Genomic DNA, 12760 nt, shown 5'->3' on the forward strand with positions numbered 1-12760 from the left:
GGGCGATTGGTCTATACGACCCTGGGACTGTAGGAGGCTTACCCTTTTTTAGAATGACAATAATCTCAGTGCCCCCCCAGGAATCTGGGACTGATACTTCCCTCTGTGCTTGTAAAAGAGTATCTAGTAACTCTGCTCTTATAGAAGAGAAAAATGTTTTGTAGAATTCAATTGGAATGAGATCTGGTCCTGCGGCTTTAGAGGATGGGAGTTCTAATAATGCTGATGTTACTTCCTCTAACGTTATATCGGAATCCAGCTTAGTCTGATCTTCTATTTCCAACCTATCAAGCTGGATATTTCCCAGATAGTCTCTTATTTCAACACTTATTTCATCAATACCCATCCTGTTGTCACCATCATATAGGTTCGTATAGTATTCCCAAAATTCATTCCTAATACCATTAGAGTCTAATATCACATTTCCTAAATGATCTACCATGCTTTTAATATCCCCAGCGTTGGTTTTCTGTCTAGTTCTAACAGCAAGAATATGACCCACCTTCTCGCTGTATTCAAACACCTGTTCCTTTTTTGCGAAATAATTTACAGCCGTTTTATTCGTAACCATTTCAGCAATATCACTCTTTAAGACCATTATTTCTAATATTTTTTGATCCAGTGGGCTCCCAGCTATAATCAGTCTACTAAGTTCTGTCTCTGCAGCCAGAAGTGAATTCATCTGCTGTTCGGTCTTCTCTCTTTCACTCTTCCGTCGGAATGTTGTAAAGCTAATCGTCTCACCTCTTATCCCTGCTTTAAAAGCATCCCAGATGTTACCACTACTTGAACTACCCTTATTATTAAACCAGAATTCGGTTATCCATTTCTCCATATGTTTACAGTAACTCTCATCTTTTAACAACGCCCTTTCAAATGTCCATTTATAAGCTTTTCTGGTTATACCATTAAGATTCAATGTCAGTAACAATGGGTTATGATCTGACATCATACGTGGTAACTTTGTAATAGATGCATTGGATAACAAAACATTAGAAATTAGGAAATAGTCTAATCTAACAGTAATTCTATGGGGTGCTGAAAAAAAAGTGTCCCCGTCACTCATTGGATTCAAATTTGCCCATACATCCGATAATGCGTTATGTGCGGCTAAATCTACTATTGCCTTATGTACCCTCCTCTTACGCCCAGTATAACCGTGGTCCCTTTGAAGTTCTACGCTAGCAGGGCGATTAATATTAAAATCCCCACAACAAACGATAGGTTCCACCCAAGTTGTCAATTCCTGATCCAAAAACTCAAATATGTCCGCTTCATCGGACGTTGAGCCATAAACTGATACCAGAGTAAATCTAGCTCCACTGAGCACTACTTCCACAATGACCCATCTTCCCCACTTGTCTACCTTATTCCTAATCACCGTACACTCTCTCCCCCTTCCCAGAATTGCCACCCCCGTGTTTTCGAAGCTTGTTTCGTATACGCTAATACTTCGAACCCCAACTGCCCTAACAAAAAACCTTTACCTCCCTCAACGTGAGTCTCCTGGAGACAGATCAAATCTGGATTTAATGCCTTACAAAAAGCAGAGACCCTTAATCTCTTCTGGAGGTCATTAAGACCGCACACATTCATTGAAATAATTCGGCAAGCCATTAAAAAATATCAAAAATTATACCCATCCTGTTCTCCCAGTTTCCTTTTTCTTTCTTTATTTCCTTGTTCCACCTTATACTTGAAAGCAGTACCAATTTTTTGCAGGAGCTCTGTATGTATGCTACTACGCATGATGTGTGCCATTTCCCCCCCCCCCTTGTGTTCCCCCCCCTTCTCCACCCCGGACTACCCCTCCCCCACCGGCAAATAGGTCACGCATGACCTATGTGTGATCGCCAGGGAATCAGCAGTCGCCACTCCTCCCCACCTTCATACCCCCTCTATGTCAACTATCCAGCTTCATTATTCTAGTTAACGCTCCTTGTACCCCAAAACTTCGATCATGAAGGCCTTTGCTTTGATTTCAGAAAAGAAAAACTTAACCTGACTTTTGGTTACTATTTTCAACTTTGCCGGATACAATAGGTAGGCTTCTGAGCCCAGAGATTGTATACTCGGTATCAATTGCCTCAATCTCCATCTACGCTCTACCGTAGCATGGCAAAAATCGGGCCTTGCAAAGAATGAAACATTGTTAAAAGTCTTTCTTGACTCAGGTTTGGCCTTATCCAGGATCAGCTGTCTTAGCAGAAAATTCCCAACAAAAATCAAAATTGCCCTTGGTTTCCCCCCTTGGGCTCCTTCCTGCCCTCTTTTGAAAAACGGAAAGCGATGGGCTCTTTGGATTTCATGTTCCCATTGCCATGATGTTAGTTCTGGGAAAGCCCCTTTTAACAAATTTACCACAAACATTCTGATGTCCCCTCCTTCCTGTCCTTCTTCTACTCCTAGCAGTCTGATGTTATTTCGACGCTGCCTATTCTCAAAATCCTCCAGTTTCCAGTTTACATCTTCAGCCACCTTCTGATGCTCTTCCTTATATGATTTAATCTCTCGCAGATCGTCCTCCACTTTCCCAGTTCTTTCCTCCACGTGGGCCACCCTTTCAGCCATCTCATCCTGTCTTTGACTTATTTTCCTCAGTTTGTTCTGGACCTTTCTTGCCTCATGTCTAGCTCTCCTACTTTCCCCTCTAGCCTCGGATTGCATCAATTTCAGAGTGTTAAATAATAAGTCCAGAGTGACTGGGGGTTGTGTAGACTGCAAAGAACCCTGTTCTCCAATCATTGTAGCTGGGCTATCCTGCTCTAAAAAAGAGAATGTGGTAGTAGAATAATCCCAGGCTAGCTTCTTGGTAGGGTCTGTGGTACTGCTTGCTGAAGAAGGTTTTCTTTTGGCTAAGCGCTTTTTTTGAGTGAATTTCTGGACCGGAGAGCTGCTACCTGTGTCTCCCCCAGTTGACTCATCGGAGCTCTCTCCTGTAGGAAGTGATTGTGACTGGGAGTCTTCTTCTACCGAGTAAAACCTCTCTGCTGAGGCTGCCTCAGACATAATGTGCAGTTCAGTGGAGTTGGAAGCAGAAGCTGAGGATTCACCACCTGATTTGACTCATTCTCTTTCCATATTCGAATCTACTTCATTCACCCATAGCGAAGGCAATGCTTGTACATCAGAATCTGTTGCCAAACCATTCACCAATCCTGTATTGCAATCAGTAGTTTGTATCAAGCAGCTATCTTTGTCCGGCAAATGTGCATCCAGAGCTCTAACATCAATCAAACCATTACCGACCTTGTGCAGCGAGACATGCTTTCCTGGTTGCATATGGTTCAAGGATTGAATAGGGTCCGAAGCGGCCACTGCACTGACCTCACCTGCCACAGCTCCTTCGTTTGTCTTTCTTGCAGCGCTACCTGTGGTTGCAGGCATCGCCTCAGCCGGCTTCCCCACATCGGGTCTTTCACTTTGTTGCTTAGCAACCTCTGACCCAGCGCCAGCGCTGGCGCCCGTTGCAGCCTTCTCTCCCAATGCCGGAGCCGATCCATGAACTTCGCTGACAAGCTCCGCTTTACCACCAGCATCTGTAGCAGCAGACACCGGGAGGACATCAGACTTGCACCCAAACTTGCCACCGCTGCTTCCGCCTGGATTCGAAGGTATGTTTGAAAAGCTCTCCGTGACTGAGGGCTGACGCATTGCACTCTCTTTTGTTTTCTTGGTATTTCCGCCCTCCTTTGCCGAAGCTAAAACTAGATTATCACCGCCCGGCTTTCTCAGGGAGGATTTCTTAGGAATAGCTCCGCTTTTCTGGACCGCATTCAGTGATACTTTTGTATCCGTCTTTGTTTCCAATTTAGTATCAATCTTGGCTTTCTCTTTAGCATTTTGAGCTTTGTTAGAGTCAGTTTCACAAAGCTTCCCGCTTTTGTTTTCTTTGCCGTCTTTCGCATCGTTTACCCGCTGTAGCCTCGGCGGCATTTTAAACCAGGATCTCAGAAACAGCCTGGTATTTGCTGTAAAATTCCTCCAAAGATTCAGAGCAACTCGTTTAGTTGAGCTTAATTCTTGAGATATAAGTCCGCTTTTCCTGTAATTCCTGTCGCATTGAAGCTGTATGGAGTACTGAAAAGTATTCTTTCCCAAGCCAGGCTCCACCATTAATTCAGCCATCCATCCATCCATTTACTCAGTGGCAGGGAGAAGTGAAGTGTGCGACTTACTCGCTGAAACCCTCAGCGGCCATCTTGCCAGTCGATTATGTTGTATTCCTATGTGTATTTCCCTTTAAGGCTTAGTTCTATTTGGATCTCTTGTATGTGGAGGTTCTATGTTAAGGCTTGTTGGCAGTTACCCGTTGGCCTTGATGTGGACACCAGCATCTATCTGTGTCTCTCAATAAACCTTTATTTAATCCAACAATTATATCTTGGTGGACAGTGATACTTCCCCTACAACAGATTACTATGCCTGTTTTGAGTACCCGTGCATGCTAGGAAGCATCTGTACCGTTCTATCAAAATTATTATGGGCAAAGATTATTTTCTTCTTTACAAATATGGGCTTTTTATTCGTGCCCGGCATAGCTTGTTCCTGCAGATGTAGAGGAGCTGGGCTGCATCACCAATCTGGACTAAGGTAGAGAACAGTGGCTGCTCTGCTCTGCCAGCAGACAGCTAGAAGGGAAGCAGGTACTATGTACATATGCAGCCTGGTGACACCACTGAATGGATGAGCATTGGAGGTCCCCAGGCATGCTTCCGGAGAGCTTATCCCCAATGGCAGGCAGGCATGGTGCGCAGTGCCACTTCTGGGGGTGGAGGCCTGGCACTCTGTTCTCCTGGCATAGACGAGTACTTGGCAAGTCTGCGCACTGTCTGTACCCATCTGTGCCCCGTGAGCTTCCTGTACACATGGAATTTCCCTTTGCCACACACAATGCCACACATTGTAATTTTGAAGTTGTCTCACATAGTTTATAATGTGTTTGAAAAAGTGCATCAGTGGGCAGAGTGCAACAATATATATCATTCAGGATCTTTCTTCATTGATGTGGTTTGCTGCATAACTGTCTTAAAAGGGGTTAACTGCAGGACAGCTCAAAAACTGTACCTTGGTCTGAAAAAACCTCTGCTATTTTTGGCTTCTGTCACATCAAACATACCAGTGGAAGTTCTCTTCAAGGCACAATGCATTGTTTTGTTGCAAAGGTGAGTGGAGGACTCCTGTGGTCTACCGCACTGCTTAGCGCTTGTGTGTGGTGAGGGATTCAGACCACCCCTGGCTGCCCAGGAGCACTTATGTGTGGTGGTAACACAGACCACACAAACACATGCTTCACAGCCTGCTGCCCCAGACACTTGATGTATCTCATATTTCTAAGGTTTGGGAAGGGGAGGTAGGAGAGCTGACAATGCGAAATGGAGGAGCAAGAAAGATACTGGAGAAGTGGAAGAGCTGGGACCGTGGGGGTGAGGCACTAATGAGCTGTACAAGATTTTGTGTCATCTCCACTTGTGATGATAGTGAGTGGTCTAGCTTCCTCATCTATCTGTTGGAACCAATCAGCAGATGAAGGGTACCGCAGGAAGAGGAGAAGCCTAAGGCCTGGAACAGCGGTTACCAATGGGGCAGAAATGTGTTCATTATGTAAGAAAGCTATAGAAGAATTGCTTTTTGAGCAAAAACATCTATTTACTATTCCCCCGCAAAAACAAGAAGGCTCTGTCTGAGTTTGATATCGTTTGAAAATAGAAATGAAAGTTGGCAGCTTAGAAATAAATTAGCACCGCTGGGTTGAGCACCAGATCATCTAAAAAAAATTCTGAGACATCACAATCTTCCAGTCCTGAAAACTGAAAAGTTCAAATTAGGAGTTGATCTGGAACAAAGCAGTCTAAAAATGTCATTATGTTGAGTAGGTAGCGATCCAGTGCAAAATTCACACATAGAACTTGAATCTGGATGGTATTTTAATGTGAGACCACCGGTCATACTTTGGCTCCTTGAATCATAATGCCAATCTTGAAAAAGAGCTTGAGGGTGGCCCTGGGTTGGTCTGAGATTTACAACTGAATAGCACAGCTTCTACCTTCGATGTTGTAAGTGCTATGTATCAGATCAGGCGGCCTGATGGGACGTGAAGGAGCATCAGGCTCATCACTTGGATGTTCAATGTTGGATTCTCATGGGGTAGTCATTTTCTCTTTTATCTTGTATCAGGTGGCTTCAGCCATTCTCTTGAAACACGATGACTTGCAAGTTACTCGTTTACATTAATTTGCAGCAGTATGAAGAATGTCCTTTATAGAGCCCTCTTCCCAAAGTTTGAAACGGAGGCTCAGCTTGCATCAAAAGTACTTGTTTTGCACTGCCACCTTTATTGTCAGATCGTTGGCTTGCCTCCTGGTCATACTGTAATTTTTCATATTGTGTCTTTCTTAATTCGTTTGGTGATATAGACCCTATGAGGCCCATTAGCGCTGATTGGATGTCATGATCTGAATGCCTTGGCCAAAGAAGACCGTGGCCATGAATCATCCAGTGGACTAGTGTGGCAACAGGGAAATCTTCATCATCATTAAAGATTTTGCTGCACCTCCTGCGACCTCCAGCAATATTACCCCCTTGCAAGACAACAAGTTCTCTAAATTCTTCTGTAACAAAATCACCTCCATAAATGGCAAATTTGACCCTGAACCCTGGTCCGTCACACTCATAAATCAACTTCCCAACACAGCTGAAGGACACACCCTGACCTCATGGTCCACCGTCACCACTGTCAAAACCATCACTACCATGAAGACCATCCACTCTCAAACTGACCGAGCCAAGGTTCTCCCTACTCGTGGAGAAGACCCAGCGCCACCTCTGGATGCAGCTACCATCTGTGATTCACAAAGCATTGACAGCTGAGTTTGTTCGCCCTGGCATTCAATGAGCCTGTAAGGTGCTGCACGACCAGGAAGATGTCCTGGTGCTCCAGCCAAGTCCAGAGTCATAGAGCTTCCTGACACAGGGTCAGTGACCCACCCGCCCTGTTTGTCCTAATATCAAATGGCAGTGGTGGGTACGCGAACACCTGAACCAGCCGAACGAAAGGAAGGCAATCACTCTCCGCTCCAGAAGGTTGATGTGGAGCGGAGATTCCACCGGAGATCAGACCCCCCTCTTATCCACCTCTCCCCAGTGACCTCCTCAACCCAGAAGTTAAGCATCAGTCACCAGTGTCAACTCTTGGTGGGGAAGAGAGATGGGTCTGCCAAGGACCCAATTGCAGTCCATTATCCACCACTGCAGATCTTTTGCAGTGTCCTTCAAAATCTAGACCAAGTCAGAGAGATTCCCATGGTGCTTCTCCCACAGGGACCTCAGATACCACTGCATAGCTTGCATATGCCATTTGGCGTTCTTCTCCAACAGGATGCAGGAGGCCATGGGACCTAGTAGCCTCTGATTCAGTCTCAATGAAATCCAGGATTGAGTCAGAAACATCAGGACCTTAATCTGAATATCCTGGACTCTCTGCTCCAAAGGATAGGCGCGGAACTGCATTGTATTCAGAATGGAGCTGATGAGGGGGGGAGTGTCTGAGAACGAGTTAGGTGTGACTTCAGCATGTGGATGAAGAACCCCAGAGAATGCAAAAGCTTTGCCATAGTCTGGAGGTGGGTGACTACTGCCTATGGCGAGCCCGCCTTTAGCAGCCAGTCATCGAAGTAGGATAAGACTGGAACCTCTGAAGATGAACTGCAACCCCTGCTATCACTTATGAAAACCAGAGGAGCACTGTTGAGGCTGAGGGGAGCACAGCGAACTCAAAAGGCTCATGGCTCACCAGGTAACACCTGTGAGCTTCTATGACCGGAATGTGAAAATACCATCCTGCAAGTCCAGCACTACCATCCATTCTCCAGGATCCAGGGCAGGCAAAACCTGAGCTAAGGTAAGAATCTTTGATTTCTCTTTCCGCACAAAGTGGTTGAGAGGACGCAGATCTAGAATAGGATAAAGCCCTCAATACTTTTTCAGCACCAGAAAGTATCAGGAATAGCAACAACATTGTAGTTCTGGCGTGAGCACCATCTCAATGGCTTCTTTGGCCAGAAAAGCCTGCACTTCCTGATGGAGCAAGATGAGATGGACTTCCATCAGCCATTCTTAAGATGGTGGCATAGGCAGATAGGTTTCTATGAATGGAAGGGCATACTCCTTCCCCACAAGTTGAGCACCCACTTGTCGGAAGTAATAGCAGACCATTGGGGCGAGGGGTGCCTGATCCTGCCGCCAAGAGGATGGCTCTGCTGGATGGAGGGCTCACTAAAAGAGGCTTAGAGGCTGCGGCAGCCAGTGGGATGGGAGCCAGATAAGCGCCCTGCACCCTGGGTCTGGCTCCTGCGTCCTCTCTGGGATCCGTGACCTCGTCCACAAAAGGACTGGACAGGTTGCTGGACTGCTGGGTACGATTCAGAAATGGGAGTGCTGGGTACGGCTGGTACTAGGGGCACCCATGCGTGCCCTGACCATGGCCGCGAAAAGACTGTTCTTAAGACCGGGCAGTTAGGGAAAGCCCGAGAGACCTAGCTGTGACACAACTTTTCCAGAAACGTTCAAGCGCAATGTCAGCCTTGCCACTAAACAGTCGAAAGAATCGAAAGACATGTCAATTAAGGATGATTGGACATCCCAAGAACCCAATGGACTGTAACCAGGTGTGGTGGCACACCACGTGCAGGCCATGATTCTACCCAGGGAGTCCCTGGTATCCAGCCTACAACTGATGGTGACTTGGCTACATCTCAACCGTTCGCTACGACTTGGTTAAGGACGACTCTGCCTTCCTCAGGAAGCATACGAAGCAGCTGCGCAACCAGATCCCAGGGCGCATGGGAATATCAGCCCAAGAGGCATGTAGTGTTCACCAACTCCAAGGCTCAGCTGGTGGAAGAGAAAATACACTTCCCAAAGGTGTCCAGTCTCTTGGATTCCCTGTCCGTTGGGAGGAAGGCAACGCATTTGGGTTGTCCTTGGCTATGAAAGCCTGCACAACCAGGGTACGGATTCTGGCAGAAGAAGGCTGGGTCCTCTGGGGAATGGCAGGGCAGTGGCAACAGGCAATCAAACGATGCACAGGAGCCCCTGAGCAAAGTTTGGCCCAGGCCCTCAGGAGAAACTCGGTGGGGCCTTTGTTAAAAGAAAACAGCGGTTCAGCCAAACCATTTCCTGCATGAAGCACCTCCATCAAGATGTGGGTCTTGACAGCTAGCAGCTGAAGGTCAAGGATCTCTATCACTCCGTGCATCACAATGGCGAAGGAGGCGCCTTCCGCTGAAACAAGGCCCAGGAGGGGAAAGCGTGCCTGCTTACGGTGAAGTGTTCAGACTACTGGCATCACCCAGCAACACATACCAGTTCTATTCTGGCTCCTGCAGGAGACAAAAGCCTTCCTCTTCATTTCCCCCTTCAGGAGCGAAGGGTCTATCAAGGAGCAGGAAGACTAGAGGTAGTTAGGGCCTAGGCAGCTCCAGCATCGATGTTGAACAGCACCAGCTCAGATTCTGGAATGAGGATTGGCTTGTCGCGAGAAAGGAAGGGACTGGGGTCGAAGAAGGTACCCGAAATGGCATTCGTCTGGATCTAGGTGGTAATCTAGAAGGCCCGGCTGGGCCGGGAGTGGGTGTCCCAAAGATGATCATGGTGTGCATGGTATTGTAAAATTCTTTAAGTTGGGCAGGCATACCTGCTCGATCACGAGACCTTCAGGCAGGCGACTGGCGCCCCAACCCGACTATACTTGTTACATGCCACCGTTACACACTGCATCCGCAGCACCTGGGCGCCACAACGCATTCAACCCCCCACACGAACTAGTCCACTTGCTATACTATATGGGAGGGGGTGGGCATCTGGTGAGATGGCTTTATACGGGGGTCAGGGCACAGGCGGCGTTCCCGCTCACTGCGCTTAAGTACACCTGGGCTCAGGATGTACATAGGGACTTCACGGAGAAGGAATGGGGCACAGTATTGGAGCACCCTAGGCGAGTATCGCGCAATGTCAGGTTTAGATTTATTCAAGTGATGATTTTACACAGGGCATACCTGACTCCAAGGCGTTTACATAAGATGTTCCCAGACTCCCCCCACAGATGTCCACGATATGGAGAGGATGAAGCCGGATTCCTACACATGATCTGGTCGTGTGTGCGACTCCGAGAGTATTGGTCGGGAGTGTGCCGGACTCTGCGGACGGTAACGCACCTGCCATTGCCGGAGGAAACCTTGCCTTGCCTGCTGGGGCTGCGCAAATGACCTAAAACGTCAAAAGCCCAATTGAAACTACTGGACTTAGCACTCATATTGGCACTTAGAGCAATGACGATGAGGTGGAAATCCCCCAGAGAGCCGGGAACGCCCTTATGGCAGGCGGAGGTGCTTAATGTGGGGGAGGGCAGAAGGGGCGGCACTCAGGAGAGAAGAAGCGAGGGGCCACCGAAAATTCCCAATTGCTCAAGACTGGGAGCTGATGCTCATGGAATTGGAAGAAATTGATCTTGCCCCGGAGCCAGGACAGGGATTGCAGAATTGAGAGGGAGGATTGAGAATGTATTGAGAGAACAAAGGGTTTTCAACTGGCCTAACCCCGAAATAAGGACCCAGCACACATTGGTACCCACGGGAGCCAGGAGGGGACACACGTAATAATATGGAAATGCTAGCCTACCAGGAGACACGGGGTGGGGATCACATGTAGGGGAGGGGCGGTGGGAAGGGGGGATGCAGTTTGTTTGGTTATATTTTTCTCTATCACACAGCGAATGCATACAATGCCTTTGAAGAGGGATGAGGTACGATACCCCTGTCGATACATGAAACAATATACGTGTGTGAAGGGACGATATCATGAGGGGGTAGAAAAGATAAAATGCCAGCTGATGTATCGGGGAGACGATTGTACTGTACTATTTGATCAATGAAGCTGTGAATAAAGTTTGTTAAAAAAAAGTTGGGCAGGCATTGCTGCGGCTCCAGGGAACTCAGGGTAGTGTGGAGTGAGCCTGGATGCTGGCTCAACAGGTAGTGTGCGGGAGTGGGGCCTAGAAGCACGGTGCTTGGACGAGGAAGCTGAAGAACCCTTTGACTTCTTCTTGGGCTTCTTATTCTTACATGACTTGGAGGAAGATGTCCTATCACCCGAAGACAGTTGTTCATGGTAGTGGCTCCGGTAACGGGGCAGAGCCTTCTTCTGTTGTACTGGCAGGATCTTCAACACCCAAACGCAAATCAACTTGGGGTGATGGCCCAACCCAAGGCTCCAGAGGCAGACCAAGTGGAAATCCGACACAGACATCTATATGTGGCATTGCCCACAAGGTTTAAATCTTGTAGGTTTCGCAGGATACATGTCCCTAGCACACTGGGATCAATAGCTCCAAAAGAGTTGATACAAAATTTGAAAAGGTTGGTAGAAAAATGTCGGAGTTAGCTCTCCAGATCCACGCTGTTGGTGCGGAAAGAAAGATACTGTTGTCAGCACGCTGGAGTGGCACTTATATGGCCACTGCAATGTCACTTTCGATGCGGACGATGCTGACACAAAGCTAGTTGACGCCACCTACCAGTGCACAGAGATACTGCTCAGGATTTACTGGATCTAGTCTGACACTTATGAAATATTCTAAGGTGAGGAATCTTCATTTAGAAGTCTATCAGAAGTGCAATTACAAGCACTGTGTGAGCCTCTAGGGCCTTCAAAATCAGTTATTAAGTCATGGATCATGATAAGGATGTTATGCTGCTGGGTGTTGTCACTCAGCAGCCACTTCTATGCTTGCATGAGACATGATGGCCAGATCAGTTACACAGGCAATTCCAGGATGTGTGTGATGGAAAAACATGTCTCTAGGAATTGGCCTCCATAACGTTTTAGAAAAAGACCCCTGAATGATGAGGATTGCCAATTTTTCCTCCCTATCACTCAAAACACATATATGCTCACATTCTCAAAGCCAAGTGTGAAAGCATCATTTGACTTATATAGTCCCTGCTTGGCTCTATGCAGCATTACATAGTTGACGTCTGTGTTCAGGTGCAAATTGGCTGCAAGAACCACAGTCGCTGCTGCGTAATCATCTGTGGGAAGTGTTTTGGGGAGTCACTTGATAAATTCCTGTACAGTTCCCTGCCAATACTTTGCAGGTGTAGGAATCTTGTCTCAGCAGAATGATCCTATTCAGTGATTTTAAAATAATTTTCCAGACACTATTTGGGTGATTCAACAATATTGAGTCTGCTTGATCTTAAGATGCAGGAATTGGAATCACAGAAAAGGTGACCAACTGGGGTGCCAAGAGAATATCTTCAGGGAATCCCTCTGCTCACGTAGTTGATCGCTTGGCATTGGTTCTTCAGTGCCATGATCCCAATCCACTAGTTGTCATCATTGATGTTTGGAGCAAGGATCATGCAATAAAAGTTTTGATGAACAGAGACCCAGCGCTTAAGATGAAGATGACGTCCGGTAAAGGGTGTCAGTGGAACCCAATAAAGATACAAGGGCCAAAAAGAGCAGACCTGGGGCCCATGGTGGGAAACAAGGACCAGCGTGTAGCATCATGTAGGTCCAACATGAGTAAGAGGACCTGTCGAGAGTAGAACAAGATCCCACTGTGGATTCAGGGACGCATGGAGCGTACGTGTGTAGCTCACGGTCTGAAAGTAGTGGAAGAATCTTTAAAAGTGTAGCACAGACCTTTCCTTTCCTTTGCTTCCAGCTTCAGGGTGTGTGTCTCATTTGTTCTGAGAGG

General features: G+C 47.1%; 1 protein-coding gene across 1 annotated transcript in view; it reads right to left on the reverse strand.

Annotated features, from left to right (window-relative positions):
• HAS3 (hyaluronan synthase 3) overlaps positions 1–12760 on the reverse strand; it is a 120045-nt gene that overhangs the window by 24504 nt on the left and 82781 nt on the right. The gene's annotated exons all lie outside the window — the stretch shown is intronic.

This window comes from Lissotriton vulgaris, chromosome 12, assembly GCF_964263255.1.
Source record: "Lissotriton vulgaris chromosome 12, aLisVul1.2, whole genome shotgun sequence".
NCBI lineage: Eukaryota > Metazoa > Chordata > Amphibia > Caudata > Salamandridae > Lissotriton > Lissotriton vulgaris.